Genomic DNA, 4,925 nt, shown 5'->3' with positions numbered 1-4,925 from the left:
GTGATGATCAATGAAATTGTTGTATGTTGGTTTTCGAGAATCACCAACGTCGAAGCTCAAGGAGACTGGTGTTACGGCTTCGCAGTCGAAAACTTCGCCAGTCGGTCTCAAGCCAGTAATCGCGATAATGTCTAGGAGTGTCGGCGTGATCATTCCATACCTAGTATGGAAAGAGTTGGTCGAACTCTCCCAGAATTGAAGAGCAGCTAATAACATGCCACAAGACTGGGGAGGGCCACAACGGGCAATCTGTAAGAGGTTGTAAATGCTTGTCCTTTGCCAGTGGTCGATTTTCTCCGTTTCCAACCTGTCCATCCAAGCACAAAACTTAGGATAATTCCTGGGAGGAGCGGTCCTGAAGTTCCTATCAACGTATCGAAGGGAGAAGGGTTGTTGAGCAAATATCACAGGTTCAGAAATGTGACTGGCGGGAAAAAGGGAAGAGTCATTTTTGGTAATCTCTAGGTGTCGGTTTTCGGTGAGTGGACCTAGAAACGCTAAGGGTTCATTAGCCAGAGAGAAAGGAATCAATACCTGAGAATGCCAGATTTTATCCTTTTCTTCTACCAATGGAGGCTCAGGGACATACTCCCAGCCATCAATGTTGATGGGACGCGTGAGTTCAACAGCTGAAGGTTTGTTAGAGTTGGCCATGGAAAGAACCGAAGATTTCTTCGTTGTGGAGTGGAAGATTTTTTCAGAAAAGCAGAAGACAAGTAAAATGCTGAATTAAGAAAGCCAAAAAAGAGAAGAAGAAATAAGAATGAGGGTTTTATAGCCCTTAAACCCTGAGCAAAGAAGAGGGAACGGTTACACTTCCATAACCGACACGTATACTCACGTTCCCACGCCTACAGACACGTGGAAGAGAGAGAAAGCAAACAAAAAGACAAACACATTTAGTTTTTGGAGACGTGAAGTGACGTAGACGCGATTTTATGCGTCTTAAGGAGAAGTAGAAACGCTCGCCATGATTGTCTGATGTCACCCACGTGGGATACACAAAGGTCTCACTAAGTAGAAGCGGGAACAGTAAAGGGTAAGTCGACAGTTTCAGAGATGCCATCATCTCATTAACATCGACAGTCGAAAATGGCATCTCTGGGGGGCATTTTGTTACCACGAAATATTCCTAAGGTAGGTTGAAATCACAAGTAATGAAAAAGTCCTATGAATATGGGGATCATACCCTAGTAAAAGGTAAAAAGATGTTGAAAGCAAGAAAGAAAGAAAAACAATCCAAAGGACGAGGCCGACAGGGAAAGCTGTCTCCCTCGACAGGCCATTAGGTCAACCAACGCGAGGGTTGGGACTTAAAGAATTTTGTGTAGAAGACAGCTTCGCCCTAACGTCTGGGCGGGAGAAATTTGAAATGTAAAACAAAATAGCAATTCCAAAAGAAATAAAAGCGTCACAACGTGGAGCAGTTAGCCAGACATGGGTGCGGCGGTTATGCAGATCGTGTGTCATCACATCTGCTAGTTTCTAGTAAGTTAGCTTAGGAGTAGTTTCCTCTAGTTTAGTATAAATAGGAGTATCCCACAAGGGGCTGGGGGGTGTTCACTTTGTACTACGAAATCACTTGTAAGTAAACTTCCCATTCCCAACGCGAGGAAGCAAGAGTTTCTCTGAGAGTGTTATGTACGTGAATCACCACATTTATTTCAATGCAACTTCCATACTTTTCAATTGTTCCTGTTGAACATTTTATCTTAATTTTTTTTTTTTTTGAGTTTTCATTTTACGTTTTCTTTTACGCTGTCGACACTGACTCTATCACGATCATAGAGTTCACCAAAAGCTGGTTTGTAGTGTACATCTTTTGAATGTTGTAGCGTTGTCGGTGACGAGTCACCTACAGGCGATAACATTGTCTAAAACCGTTCGTGTGGAAAAACCCTACGCTTGTTCAACAGTTTGTTGGGAGCCGTTCTTCACAAAGTCATTTTGTCGAAGTTTGAACAAGTCTCACTTGCACTAGGACATGTCCTAGGATCAACTAGTCGATCCTGCAAGTAACCCTTCATTTTAAGTCTAGGGAGGACCAGCGGTTGTTTACCAATTTCCACAGTAAACACCATGTCACCTGACAAGGGCCGTCTCAGGGAAAGGGAAGACAAGTGAAGAAAACAGTAGCCTGACATTGCCACCCGTGTCACCTGACACGGGCCGTGTTAGGGAAAGGAAAGACAAGTGAAAAAAACAGTAGCCTGACACGGCCACCCGTGTCAGCTGACACGGGCCGTGTCAGGCAGTATCCTCAACCGTGTCACCCCTTCCAGAGGCGTGTTAGCTAGAACATTAGGCTGACACGGCCACCCGTGTCAGCTGATACGGGCCGTGTCATCCCAAGCCTAAAAATCCAGTTTTCTCGGGCTTTTCGTTCGTCGGGCTTTCTAGAAGATATCTTTGGACCTGTCCAATTGCTCCTGGGAATTTTCACTATAAAAGAAGGTCTTCTGCTAATGGAAAAATAATCTTGGAATACGGCAAAACACTCTATTGTGAAGCAATCAAGTATTACAAAGATCAAGGCATTTGAAGATCTGAAGATATTCATGAGCGGGAGCGATTGAAGATCAAAGTCATCCAATTACTTGTAATGTGTAATTTTTATCTTGAATTTTTTTAAACAATATGAGTAGCTAAACCCCCCAAGGCTAGGGGGTGTCCCTGATTTAGAATTGTAATGAATTTGAGTTTACATTTGCATTTATAATATTGTTTTTACGGTAACCTTTTGATGTGTTTATTGCTTTCTCTTTCGGATCAATTGAGATTGATTTGTGGTTATCAATTAGGCTGGACAACCATTGATAAGGTTTTCATAAGGTTACTCTACAGTAGATATCACCTAGGACTTGGGATACCCTGTATGAACCAGAGTATTCTTGATATTATACAACTTAACTTCACCCTAATTGGCTATGGACATAGGAATTATGGTAGATTGATTAAAGGTTTTCTCACCAAGGACTTGGGATAAAATACCCTTGAGAACTGGTAGTAATTGATATTTGTTTATGCAATAGTGACTGAGAGTTGTTACAGGGATAAATTATACACCTTCCTTGACATTGTTCATTTTTCTCTATAAACCCTTATTTTCATCCTTCTTTACCTTTACTTTTATTATTATATGTTTACACCTAAAAACCAAATTTATACTATTTATTTTATTGAATGATAATTGAAATTCAATATTAACTTGCAGTCATTAAGATCGACATTCGGGGAATTTCCCCATTATTACTATAAAAGGCAAAATAGTACACTTTTTATTTTCCCGATCAAGTTTTTGGCGTCGTTGCTGGGGACTGCCAAAAATATAGAGTTTAATTTTATTTCAATTAAAATTTTGTTGCTCTGCAATAAAATTACTTTTCTATCATTTATAATTTACTAATTTGTGTAGCGAGGAGAACCCTCAGCTGAATTTCTTTTTGACGCAGAGATTGAGAGAACCCTTCATCGAAGACGCAAAGAACAAAGAGTGGATTCTACAGAAGAAAGTACCTCTGATCACTCAGAAGTCAAGGAACCAATGGCTAAATTTCCTCCAATTCCACCTCCTCCACCTCCGGAAAGACTCCTGGGTGACTATGGAGGTGCAAATGCATCGGGTGGTCGACTGACCATTGTTAACCAACTGGTGAATGTGATGAATTTTCAACTACATCCTAGCCCGATCAATCAATTGGAAAGAAAACCTTTCATCGGAAAGGTTAATGAAGATGCCAATAAACACCTACAAAGATTTTTGACCATGAGCACCACCCTTAAAATTGATGGTCATACTGATGAAGAAAAATAATTAAGAATGTTCTCGTTCACTTTAGCTGAAGACGCGGAAGAATGGTTCTATTCTCTTCCTGCCGGTAGTATCACATCCTGGGAGGAGATGGAAACTGCATTCTGAAATGAGTACTTTCCAGCATTAGTATTCCTGAGGAAAAGGTATGAGATTCTTAATTTCAAACAGAAGAATGGTGAATCATTGGGAGACACTTACAAAAGATTCAAAAGGATATTAGTTGCGTGTCCCACTCATAATATGGATCAGGCCGAACAAATGCAGATGTTCGTTAATAGGCTGAAAATAAAAACAAAATAGTTGATTGATACAGCAGTCGGTGGCTCAACAAATTTCTCAACAGCCACTAGTATCAAGAGGATTATTGAAGCAATAGCTGCTAATGAGCATCTAGAGCTATATGACAGATGTACCAGTCAACCAGATGGGGTGATTGATCTAAAATTAGAGACAAATAAAATCCGTCTGGAAGACACTGTTGCTGCCGAAGTAGACAAAAAGCTAAAAGCTATGAATATAGGTACTCAAAAGATAGCGCAGGTTCAGCCGGCTCAGGCGAGCACTTGTGAAATTTGTAATGGACCTCATCACACAGTCTATTGCTTTGCGACTCCCCAACAAATTGAAGAGATCAAATTCTTGAAGTAGAATAATCCCTATTCTAACACTTACAACCCAGGTTGGAAGAATCATCCAAACTTCTCCAGGAAAGATCATAGAGGGAATGTTCTGCAACAAGGTACATGGCAATATCAGACTCAGTATCAACAACAGCAACAACAACAGGCACCTAAAAAGGCTGAATGAGAAATTGCCATTGAAGAATTAGCGACCCACAACATACAGTTTCAAGAAGAAACACGGACTAATCAGAAAAACACCACATCCTCCATTAAAAATCTTGAAGTACAAATGGGACAGATTGCACAACAGTTAGCTTCAAACTCTCAAGCCCCGGGCACCCTACCTAGTGGTACGGTGACAAATCCGCGGGAACATAACACTATTAACGCTGTCACAACCCGAAGTGGAAAGTCAACAGAGGAAACTGATATAGAAAAAGATGGATTAATAGAGGTGGATTTGGAAATCAAGGAAACAAAAAACCAAG

This window comes from Lathyrus oleraceus, chromosome 6 (genome assembly GCF_024323335.1).
Source record: "Lathyrus oleraceus cultivar Zhongwan6 chromosome 6, CAAS_Psat_ZW6_1.0, whole genome shotgun sequence".
Taxonomy (NCBI): Eukaryota; Viridiplantae; Streptophyta; class Magnoliopsida; order Fabales; family Fabaceae; genus Lathyrus; species Lathyrus oleraceus.
The sequence above is the reverse complement of the archived record's forward strand: the minus strand, read 5'-3'. Positions refer to the sequence as shown.